The sequence below is a fragment of the Hibiscus syriacus genome, unplaced genomic scaffold, assembly GCF_006381635.1.
Source record: "Hibiscus syriacus cultivar Baekdansim isolate YM2019G1 unplaced genomic scaffold, ASM638163v2 tig00003715_pilon, whole genome shotgun sequence".
Classification (NCBI taxonomy): Eukaryota; Viridiplantae; Streptophyta; class Magnoliopsida; order Malvales; family Malvaceae; genus Hibiscus; species Hibiscus syriacus.
The window spans coordinates 1,234,884-1,246,328 of record NW_024061980.1 but is presented as its reverse complement, the minus strand read 5'-3'; the positions used below and the strand labels follow the sequence as shown (position 1 = coordinate 1,246,328).

The 11,445-nt window shown below is 42.1% G+C and overlaps 1 non-coding gene across 1 annotated transcript; it reads left to right on the top strand.

The window, feature by feature from the left end:
* LOC120181299 lies at positions 1 to 107 on the top strand. The gene has a single exon (XR_005521744.1). It is a non-coding gene; the product is annotated as a small nucleolar RNA R71 (small nucleolar RNA).
* The last annotated feature ends 11,338 nt before the right edge of the window (positions 108 to 11,445 follow it).

Below are 11,445 nucleotides of genomic sequence, written 5' to 3'. Positions count from 1 at the left end.
AAACCATGCATCGAGCATTTGCGCAATAAATCTTTAAATCGCTCCAAAACTTCATATAAGTTCTCATCTTCCAGTTGCGTGAAAGATGTGATGTCATTCATCAATCTTGCATTCATGAAGGGAGGATTAAATCGTAACAAAAACTTTTGAGCAAGCTCATTCCATGATGTTATAGATCCAGGCAGCGACGAATTAAGTCACGTCTTTACTTTATCACGAAGAGAGCAAGGAAATAATTTCATCTTCAAAACGTCCTCGGGAACTCCTTGTTGAACGAATGAATCGCATAATTCCATGAATGCTCACAAGTGTGCTCTAGGATCCTCGGTGAATGAACCATTATATTGTTCCATACACTGTAGCATTTGGAACATAATAGGCTTCAACTTGAAGTGCCCAACATGGATGGCAGGTCTAACGATGCTAGGATTCAGATCATCTAAGGTCAGCACAACATGCTCTCAGATTGGCCTATTGCGGTCATCAATGTTGTAGCTATTTTGTGGTATTGGAACATGTTGTAAAGGCGAGACACCATATTGAGCCATGTTTAGTTGTTGTTCATATTGTTTCCTACTTCGATAGATGGTTCGCTCAATTTTCGGATCAAACGGTTCTAAGTCCTCGTTGTTGCTATGTGTCATGCACCAACAATGCTACACTAAAAAGAAAGTACCTACAAAAAGAATAAGGAAAAAATTAGTGAAAACAAAGAAAACAATTCTAATGCAATATCATTTCTCCCTGACAACGGTGCCAAAAACTTGATGCTTTGAAATTGTTACAACATTCAATGCAAGTGCACGTGTCGTATATCAAGTAATAAAGTAGAAACTACATTAGTTTCGGATGTGGAACCCAAATAGAGTAAGGAATTACAACTTATAATTGTTGATCCTTTGCAAAAGATAAGTTTGGAATGAAATATTGATAGGTTTATAGCAAAAGTAAAAATTCAGTGTAACACCCTACTGATAACTCCGTAAAAAGGACACATTTTGGGACATTTTCACTTAAGTTATTGAATGTCTAAGAGCCCATTTAGGATCATTTAGATGCATTTAGGAGCATATAGTTGCATGAGGTGGAATTCTATTTGCCGTGGCATTTTATTTTGTTATCAGTGTTGTTTTATGGGGAAGGTGTTTGTTTGATGATGTGCATGATTTGATAGCAAGGAAAAGAAAAAAAAGGAAATGCCATGGCATAAGAAGATTGCTGAGCAGAATGAAAATGCCGAGCTGGATTGGCATTTCGAGAGCGAACAAAATGAAAGAAGATATTTTTGGAGCCAGTTGTCCCTGTTTTCACGGGATCTCTGATCATGACCGAGAAATTCGGATCTTTGATCATGACCGAGAAATCTGCCTAGATCAGCGTAGATCCTTACCTGCCCAGTCAACCACCCAGGCTGGACCATTGCCAGCTGCCCAGCAGAATCACTGCCAGTTCTACCCGATCATCACGTGAATTAAGCATGATTTGGGGTATATTTGGAATTTTGACATAAATCTTTAGGGTTTTTCTCCCCCTATAAATATATGATGAAGCCACAATGTTAAAAGACTTTTAGTTCCAACCACATTTGATCTTAAAAAAGTTATAGAGAGAAAGTCTCATCTTTCTCCGTCAATCCCACTTGCTGTGGCATTTCTCCTTGACTAGCAAAAGGGAGTGGCGTTCTAAGCATCCGAGATGAGCTAATCCGTTGGGAGCAGTCCTTGGTGGCCGAGGAAGGCATTTGACACTGCACATCGAAGGCTTTCTCTCCTCCCCTTAGTCCTTGCTTTTATATTTTGTTGTTGGGTTGTAAGGAACGAATGAATCTTGCTTTGTGCTTGTTGATTTCGAGCCCCACCATGAACTAATCCTATTTGGTGGGAGTTCGCATGGTTATTTAAGTTGTTATTTTAATGAATGGTTGTTATTTCATGCTTTATTCTGTTTTGTTTGTGAGACTTAAAGCCTTAAGGTTGTAGGAGCTACGAGAGTAGCCTTTCCTTAGGAGGGTTCATGAGGTTCGAGAGAATGCCTTGGCAATTTATCTTTAGACTTCGAGAGAAGCTAGGGAGGAACTACATAAACAACGGGTTCTAGGTAGTAACTAGGCCTAATCCACCTTAGAGATAAGGCTAGGATTTCATTCGACTAAAAGGAGTTGGGTATAAACGATAGGTTAGATGTTAATGCTGCCGCAAAAAGGTATTGCCGAGACATATCCTATTAGCTGAACCAATAGGGTCACTGCTAGGGCTTACGCCAATCGGTTTGGCCAGGGCATCTTTAGTCTGTCGAGTCCCTTACTAGAGATAGCATAGGACACATCAGTAGACTCTGTCGGGCAGGGTAAGCATAGAAGAAGCACCATTCAGAGAAATAAACTTAAGTTTTCCTTGTGTCTCTCATCACTCATTTCCATTGCTGCTTGTCTTGTGAGAAAGCTAAGAAAGCTAAAGTCCTACATATATTAAATCTAGTATTTGCATTTTATTTTGCCTTGCATTTCCATTTGTTTTCACGTATCACAATTTAATTTGCCACGACATATCCATCTGCTACCACACTATCACCACTACATTTCCACTACGTCCATTCCATTTTGCCACTGCATTCTCATCTGTATATACCATAACTAACTTTACTTAGGTGACAAAGTAAAGTGCCTTGACAAACCTATTTGATTTCCCCAATTCCCTGTGGAGACGATACTCTACTTATCACTTTATTACTTGTTCGATTGTGTATACTTGCACACATATCCGCATCATATTTTAGTACTCACAAACAGCGGACAAGTTTTTGGCACCGTTGCCGGGGAATTGCAACTGGAAGTCAAATTGATTTGTCATAGCATTTTTATATTACTTGTGTAAATTTTTTTTTCTTTTAGTTATCTTTACTTTATATTTTCTTTAATTTTTTAGATTTTTTCGAGTTTATGACCAGAAGCAACCCTGAAGAACCATTGGAACCTATTGATCCTGAAATTGAAAGGCTCTTTAGACAAAGAAGACGAGCACAACGTGTCAATATGTACCAACTCGGAAATCAGGGCATTGGCCATGAGGGTGATCAATATGCCGAGGCAAATCCAAATGCTGGGAATGCAGCTAGGCCTCGGGCTATTCGTGATCATTTAAATCCAATCTTAGAGGATCTCAACCCTGGAATTGTGGCACCCGATATTTAGGCAGCCCATTTCGAGCTGAAACCTGTCATGTTCAACATACATGTTAAACTCTATAGGGCAGTTTGGGGGCATGCCAAATGAAGATGCCAGACAGCATATTCGTAACTTCTTGGAAGTGTGTGATTCTTTTCGCCAACAAGGGGTGCACGAAGATGTTCTGAAATTAAAGCTATTCCCATATTCCCTACGAGACAGAGCAAGGGCATGGTTGAGTGGAGTTCCAGCAGGTTCTATGGAGTCGTGGATAGATCTGTGCAAATATTTTTTGCTGTGTATAATCCTCCGAACATGAACACCCAACTTAGGAACGACATTGCTTCATTCCGTCAAGCTGATGATGAGTCGATGCATGAGTGCTGAGATAGATACAAAGCATTGCTTCGCAAGTGTTCAAACCATGGTTTTCAAGATTGGACACAAGTAGTGATGTTCTATAATGGAGTAAATGCACCCACAAGGATGATGCTAGATGCCTCGGCAAATGGGACGTTACTGGATAACTCACGAGCAGAGGCATTTGACATCTTGGATAGGATTGCTACTAATGATTATCAGTTTCCCTCAACTAAGCATGGGTTTGGGCGTAAGACACATGGAGCTCTCGAGCTAGATTCTAATAATGCCGTGTCAGCCCAACTTGCTGCCATTACCAACATGCTAAAAAATTTACAAAGGCCAAGTGAGGTAAGGGAAGCGAAGGCAGCCTGTTCAGTTTGTTTATTATGCCAAGGTAATCACAATGAGAATAATTGCCCAACCAATCAAGAATCCATCAACTTTGTTGGCAATTTTAATCGAGGCAATAATAACCCCTATTCAAACACCTATAATCCTGGATGGCGTCAGCATCCAAACTTTCTTAGGGAAATCAAGGAAACAGCACTGCTCAACAACCAGCTCGTCAGCAGAATTTTAATGATTCCCAGGGCTATCAATCGAATATGCCATGGCATAATCAAAATAAGGGAGGGCCATCTTCATCAAATACTAGTTCTTTGGAGGCCACAATGCAAGAATTCATTGCAACAACAAAAACAATGCTGCAAGACCACTCGACCTCTATAAAAAATCAAGGAGCTCTACTCCAGAGCCATAGTTCATCGTTAAGGGAACTAGAGAGTCAAGTAGGTTAGATTGCCGCGGCATTACAAGAACGCAAACCCGGACATTTGCCAAGTGACACTGAAGTCACCAAACCTCATAGCAAAGAACAATGCAATGTGCTAACTCTCCGAAGTGGTACACAAATTAATATAGAAGATAAGTATGGGGGAAAACCGAAGGAAGATTCACCCCCCACAACCAGTCAAGCTGATAAAGAACTACAGGAGAAAGCACCGAAGGAAGAAGATAAATCTGAGGGTTCATCAAGTAACAAAGCTGAAGGGGCAAATAAAAATGCCACGGGTAACTTCTGTTCGCACCCCATCATTACAAGAAGCCAGACCCCCACCTCCTTTTCCGCAAAGACTGAAGAAACATAACGAGGATACTCAGTTTAAAAAATTTGTTGACATTCTGGGTCAACTGCAGATCAATGTTCCTTTTCTTGAAGCAATGGAACAAATGCCCACATATGCTAAATTTCTAAAAGAAATCGTCACCAAGAAGAGAAAGGTTGAGCAGTTCGAAACAATTGCCACGGCAAAAGAATTTTGCTCTTCCTTAAGCAAGCTACCACCAAAAAGACGTGATCCGGGCAGCTTTATCATTCCATGTTCGATTGGAAACAAATTTGTTGGAAAAGCACTGTGTGACCTTGGCTCAAGTGTAAACTTGATGCCTAAGTCGATTTTCGTAAAATTGGGGATAGGAAATGCGAGACCTACTTCAGTCATCTTGCAACTTGCCGATCGTTCACATGTGCGTCCAGAAGGGCGAATTGAAGATGTCATCGTGAGGGTTGACAAGTTCGTTTTCCCTGTCGATTTTCTGATTCTGGACTGTGAGGTCGACGCCACAGTGCCCATTATATTGGGGAGACCTTTCCTAGCCACCGGTCGTATTCTCATCGATTGCGAGAAGGGCGAGCTAACCATGCGAGTGGCCGATCAACAGATCACTGTTAATGTTTTCCGATCTCTCAAACACATGGATGATTATGAAGAATGTCAGAGCATTTTTGAGGTAGACACTGAAATTACAAAAGAGGCAGATCAATTTTGCCACGACAATTTCATTCAGCTAGATATTGATGAGAGGCTCCTTGAAGAGCTGAATGACTTTTCATCCGAGGAACAGCAGGCTAGCTTCCTTAAAGCTAGCCCAGGTACGCGCTTTGAACCTTTGAATTTAGAAGAGTTTGTTTCTCCTAAGCCCTCATTACAGTATGCACATACCCTTGAACTTAAAAATTTGCCACAACATCTTAAATATACTTATCTGGGTAGTAATGACACTTTGCCTGTGATTATTTCCTCTGCCCTTACTCCTAACTAAGAATCTAGTTTGCTAAGTGTTTTGTCACAGCATAAGAAAGCGTTAGGGTGGACGATGGCAGATCTCAAGGGAATAAGTCCAACAATCTGCATGCACAAAATTTTGCTAGAAGAATGCCACGGCAAATCCATAGAGCCACAGCGAAGATTAAATCCAATCATGAAGCACGTTGTGATGAAATAGGTTCTCAAATGGCTCGATGCTGGAGTGATATACCCTATTTCGGATAGTTCGTGGGTCAGTCCCGTCCAATGCGTGCCTAAAAAGGGAGGCATGACCGTGGTAATGAGCGAAGGAAATGACTTAATACCTACTCGCACTGTCACTGGATGGCGCATCTGCATGGACTACCGCAGGCTTAACAAGGCCACCAAGAAGGATCATTTTCCTTTGCCATTCATCGATCAAATGCTGGACTTGCGGGCAAGGCACTATTGTTTCTATTCAGGGTTCCATAGCACCAGAGGACCAAGAGAAGACGACATTCACGTGCCCGTATGACACATACGCTTTTCGAAGAATGCCTTTTGGACTCTGTAATGCCCCGGCAACTTTTCAGCGTTGCATGCAAGCCATCTTTTCTGACATGGTGGAGGATTTTTTGGAAATTTTTATGGACGATTTTTCTGTTTCCGGAGACGATTTTCAAAAATGACTCGGTAATTTGGCAAAGGTACTGAAGCGATGCGAGGAGGCTGATCTCATACTAAACTGGGAAAATGCCACTTCATGGTGACTGAAGGCATTGTTCTAGGACATAAAATTTCTGCAAAGGGCATTGAGGTCGACAAGGCTAAGATCGAGGTGATCGAGAAGCTTCCCCCACCAAATTCTGTCAAGGGCATTCGGAGTTTCCTTGGCCACGCTGGTTTTTACAGACGATTCATCAAGGATTTTTCCACACTATCCAAGCCTTTGTGCACCTTGCTGCAACAGAACCAACCCTTTGTGTTCGATCAGAAATGCCATGGTGCATTCAAAGAGCTGAAGTAGAAACTTATCTCTGCACCAATTGTAGTTCCCCCAGATTGGACGGCCCCATTTGAATTAATGTGTGATGCAAGTGATTTTGCCACGGGAGCTGTGCTTGGGTAGCGTAAAGGTAAAATCTTTCATGTCATATATTATGCTAGCCGTACCTTAAATGATGCACAATTAAATTACACAACCACTGAGAAAGAATTACTTGCCGTGGTATTTGCATTTGACAAATTTAGGCCATACTTGATAGGCACCAAGGTTATAGTTCACACTGATCATTCAGCTATAAAATATTTAGTGAACAAGAAAGATGCCAAGCCTATACTGATAAGGTGGATATTACTTCTGCAAGAATTCGACTTAGAGGTAATTGATAGGAAAGGTACTGAAAATCAGGTTGCAGGCCACTTATCTAGGCTAGAAAATATTTCAGAATGCCATGACATTTTTGATATTAAAGAAGAATTCCCTGACGAGAAAATTTTATATGCCAAGGCAATTCCTTGGTACGCTGACCTGGTTAACTTTCTTGTTAGTGGTGTTTTTCCTTATGAATTGAATAGCCAGGGCAAAAAGAGGTTTCTTCATGATGCCAAGTTCTACTTTTGGGACGAGCCGTACTTATTCAAGCAATGTGCTGACCAAATGATTCGACGGTGTGTCCCCGAAGAAGAACAAAGCAATATCTTACACCATTGCCACACATCAACTTGTGGAGGGAATTTTGGAGGTTCGAGGACTGCTGCAAAGGTCCTCTAGTCAGTTTTTTATTAGCCATCATTATTTAAAGATGCCCACGCATTTTGCAAGGCGTGCGACAGATGCCAACTCACTGGATATATTTCCAGACGACACGAAATGCCGCTGCAAAATATTCTGTAGATTGAGCTCTTTGATGTTTGGGGCATCGATTTCATGGGACCATTCCCATCTTCCTTTGGAGATTTATACATCTTGCTAGCGGTGGATTACGTTTCAAAGTGGGTTGAAGCAATTGCTACGCCGAGAAACGACTCAAAGACTGTGCTCAAGTTCCTTCATAAGAACATCTTCACTCGTTTTGGAGTCCCAAGAGCTATTATCAGCGATGAGGGCACTCACTTTGACAACAAGTTGATTGCCAAGGCATTATAGAAATATGGAGTGCGACATAAGATTGCCACGGCATATCATCCGCAGACGAATGGACAAGCTGAAATCTCCAATCGATAAGTTAAGCAAATCCTGGAGAAGGTGGTTAACCCCCGAAGGAAAGACTGGTCCCCAAAGCTTGACGAAGCATTATGGGCATATAGGACAGCATTCAAAACACCTTTAGGAATGTCGCCCTTTAAGATGGTATATGGAAAAGCCTGCAACCTCCCTGTTGAACTAGAGCACAAGGCGTACTGGGCAATCAAAAAGTTAAACTTTGACGAGCAAATTGCTGGGGAGAAACGATTACTTGATCTAAATGAAATAGAAGAGTTTCGAGTGCAAGCATATGAAAATGCCAAGCTCTACAAGGAAAAAACCAAAAAGTGGCACGACAGAATGCTTTTGCCACGGCAATTTCATATGGGTCAAAAAGCACTGTTGTTCAATTCTAGGCTCAAGCTCTTCCCAGGCAAATTAAAGTCACGCTGGTCTGGACCATTTGAAGTTCACCATGTTTACCCTTATGGTGCTCTTGATATCAAGAACCTGGACGATGGATCCATCTTTAAAGTCAATGGCCAGCGCCTAAAGGCTTATCAAGGAGTCCCACCTGCACGTGACAAGTCGGCATTGCTCTTGTAAGACGTTGACACTGGTCCGGCATCTTAAGGATGCCATGGCATTTTTAACTTACATCTGTACATAAATTATTTTTGTTTTGCCTTTATTTTAATATTTCTCATTATTCAGTAATTATTTTCATTTCATATTTTTGCCAGGGAATCCCACGCACTAAGCACGTGAGGCGTGTTGACGAAGTTGAGAACACTTTGGGCGGCAAAATGAAAAGGAAAAAGGAGGGAAATTTTATTTTAACTTTTAACTTAGGAATGAATTTTTTCATTTTGTTTTCTTTCCCGCCCTACCCCACCGCTTATCTATTTCCCCCCCCCAAAATATTTCCATTTAACTAGCCTACCCCACTTACTTTTCACTTTTCACTTTCTCTTTTTACTTTCACTTTCTAGTTTCCTCTTCTCCTTTCCAACTGCCGTCGACCACCATAACAACCGCCTCAAAAAGCTCTCTTCCTTCATTTATTTTTGCAGTCTCATGATGGTGCGCACACGACCAGCCCCACCACCACGCTTTGTCGACGAGGCTGCCAAGGAACGCTATCAAACCATAAAGAACCGGCGAGTCTTTTTCGAGTTGGGCTTTGTCTTCTCCGAGGCGGAGAACGCCGATTTGGGCAGCGAAGTGCTGGACGTGGTCACTAAGATAAGTGGCAGAATTTGCAAACATCCTGCCCCTGTCAACGCCACAATAGTGAAGGAGTTTTATTCTAACATTACCGAGCCAAATCAGCATGTCGTGATGGTTCGCGGCATTTCTATTCGTTTTACTCCTACCGCTATTAACCGTTATTTTAAACTGCAGGTTGCTGATGACCACCATGCGAGCTTTGCCCAAGAGGCCGACCATGAAACTTACCAAGACATCCTGGAAGACTTGTGTCTTCCCGGTACTCAGTGGAACGGTCAATAACTGAAACAAAAGACCGTGGATAGGGATCGACTGCTCCCCTATGTCAAACTGTGGAACCATTTCATGAAGCACAAGCTTATGCCAACCTCCCACAATACAACTGTATCATGCCAGCGGATGCTTTTGATGCACTCTATCATCACCGGACGAACCATCGATATAGGGAAGATTATCGTGGAACAGGCTCATCTATGCCTAAAGCGACAGGCAAGTGCCTTGGTATTCCCAAATCTCATCACTGCTTTATGCCGAAAAAAGAAAGTTCGAGAAGAAATGTTTGATGAGATTTTGCCGGGCATTGCTGGACTCAACAAAGCGAAAATACCTATGTTGCTGGGCTACAAGGAAGCCAAAGGAAAGGAACACGAGGCAACCACATCTCGCGTTGCATCATCACCAGCATGTTGGGCAGCTGTCTGACAAACTGATGGTCTATTTTGCTTATGCCAAATGACGTGATGCCTTTCTCACCAGTGCCCTGATGGAGTTCCTCCCGCACACTAACTTTACCATTCCCTCTTTTCCTGATGAGCTCATCTCATCGCATGGAGATGCCGAGGCATCTACAGAAGTACCTCCACCTGCCCCAGCTGCTGCTCAACATTCATCGAGTAAAGATATTCCCCTGCTAGCTGAAGCAGAGGAGCCAGTGGACTTGATCCGATCCACGCAGTTTCGCCTGATGTAGACAGAGAAGCCAACCTCCAAATTACTAATTTCCCGGAGCCTGCCCCATTTGTTGAACCGTTCACAGAAGAACATCCAACAATGCCACCACCTGTTGTACCGATGGAAGCAGCCAACCCCGAAGTATCACAACCTACTGAGTCGGCCGAGGAGTCACAATCGGAGATGCCACGGCAAGCTCCTTTGCGTAGGAGCAGACGTCGCCTACGAAAGGCATCTCAACATCAGGAGCCCCCGCTCCCAACTATTCAAGAAGGCCCTCGCACTCCTCCAGTTGCACCAGCTTCTGACTCCGAGCATTCCAGCCCCGCTAAGCTCCGCAAGCGCATTTTCCGTGCAACTGTTGCACCACCACCATGAAGCCAAGGTACCTTGCATTGCATTGCATTCATAGCATGTAGTTTTCATTTTTCTTAGATTTAGTAAGCATTGGGGACAATGTTTCTCTCAAGTTTAGGGTAAGTAGGGTTCCGCATCATTGTATGATAGTATTAGTAAAATGAATATGCCATGACATTAGTAAATATAGAATTAGTTTTCTGGAATTAATTGAGGATGTCAGATGATGAAGAATTCTTGATGGCTAGGATAGAATGTATATGACTGGTTGAGGATGATAGAACCAACTCTAGGATTTGCTTCCTTGAAACCCTTGAACACGAGTGTATGTTTTCCATGCTTGAGAAACTTAGAAATTTTTTATAAGAGAATTTTTAAATGTCGTGGCATAAAACTGTGAATGATGAAAACCCCGCATAAAAAAAAAAGAAATATAAATTATAAATAAATGCCTTGGCATATCTGTAGAGGAACACTCCGCTATGTCTTGGCATATGAGTGAATGAAAGTAGTCACAGGATGACTCTACCTGACTAGCTCGGGGGTGAAAGGTATGCTCCCTTTCATCTAGAGTGTGGGATGGTAGAGTGATGGGCTGACTCTCCTCGTAGCAGAAGTAATCAAAGAAAACAAAGGGGAGTAGTAATTTGAAAATGTCATGGTAAATTGAGAAAGCTTGAGTAGAAAATTTTTAGGTTTGTTAAGCATGGGCTGGATACAAACACGCACACACCCACATAAAGAATCTTGCCCTAGGGGACGATACTTGATTTCTCAAACTAGTCTAGCATGTTGAAGCCATATGAGCCGAGGGCTGAAATTTTATCCCATAAAACTACTCTGCTTCTGAACTTGCCATGGTATTTTTGTTTTGCTTAATACTATCCATTGCTTGAGGACAAGCAATAGCTTAAGTTTGGGGTGTGATAACTCCGTAAAAAGGACACATTTTGGGACCTTTACACTTAAGTTATTGAATGTCTAAGAGCCCATTTAGGATCATTTAGATGCATTTAGGAGCATATAGTTGCATGAGGTGGAATTCTATTTGCCGTGGCATTTTATTTTGTTATCAGTGTTGTTTTATGGGGAAAGTGTTTGTTTAATGATGTGCATGATTTGAT